This window comes from Alligator sinensis, unplaced genomic scaffold (genome assembly GCF_000455745.1).
Source record: "Alligator sinensis unplaced genomic scaffold, ASM45574v1 scaffold1064_1, whole genome shotgun sequence".
NCBI lineage: Eukaryota > Metazoa > Chordata > Crocodylia > Alligatoridae > Alligator > Alligator sinensis.
The window spans coordinates 268,218-268,977 of NW_005843145.1; the positions used below are offsets into that span (position 1 = coordinate 268,218).

Here is a 760-nt window from a genome sequence, read left to right on the forward strand (position 1 = left end):
AGGGGTTTTGGGGGGCTGCCGCGGGGAACCAGTCAGAGCAGGGATCAGGGGGCTGGGGGAGCGGGCAGAGCCAGTGGGGGTCCCCCCCATGGTCCCCTCCCCCCTCCTCCAGCCCCCCCACAACCCCTTACTTACAGCACTGGAGTCCTGGTGCTGAACATGCTGTCTGGCAGGCCACGCGTTTCAGCACCAGGGTGAGGAGTCAACCATAGAGACACTCTGGCAGCCAGAGCATCTCCGTGGAGGACCCAGCTATTGCCTCAGGGCATGGCCCAGGACCGTGCCCTGCCCGGCTTTTTTAAACTCTGGTTTTTTAGACCCCTGGACAGGTCTAATTTTCCCCCCATGCTGCAAGTTTGCAGCGCGGGGAACATTTTTTCGTTCCCGTATGTGCCTCTTGCCCGTCTCAAAGGGGTTTGAGATAGGGCAAGAGGCACGTGTGTGCTTGTCTGGATGTACCCATAGAAGCAGATTTCTAATGCACTCGCTTATGAATGTTGCAAACATATGCTATCCACATGCTTTAGTAATGTATTAATTAAATATCACATGCTATCTGTCTTATTCAGAGGGGGTTTATCTAAACCAGTGGTGCCAAACTTGCCTCTCCTCATGGGCTAGATCTGATCTGCAGGCCAGATACAGATGCAGCAGGGTGAACAGCAATAGACACTAGTAACACAGCTGCTGATTGCCCCCCACGGCTGACATGTGTCCCCAAAGAGGCTCTGTACCAAGGATTTTGTCAATGGACCCCATT

At 54.1% G+C, this 760-nt stretch overlaps 1 protein-coding gene across 1 annotated transcript in view; it reads left to right on the forward strand.

Annotated features, from left to right (window-relative positions):
- LOC102380863 (signal transducer and activator of transcription 4-like) overlaps positions 1 to 760 on the forward strand; it is a gene marked incomplete at its 3' end in the record, with an annotated part of 53,461 nt that overhangs the window by 1,703 nt on the left and 50,998 nt on the right. The gene's annotated exons all lie outside the window — the stretch shown is intronic.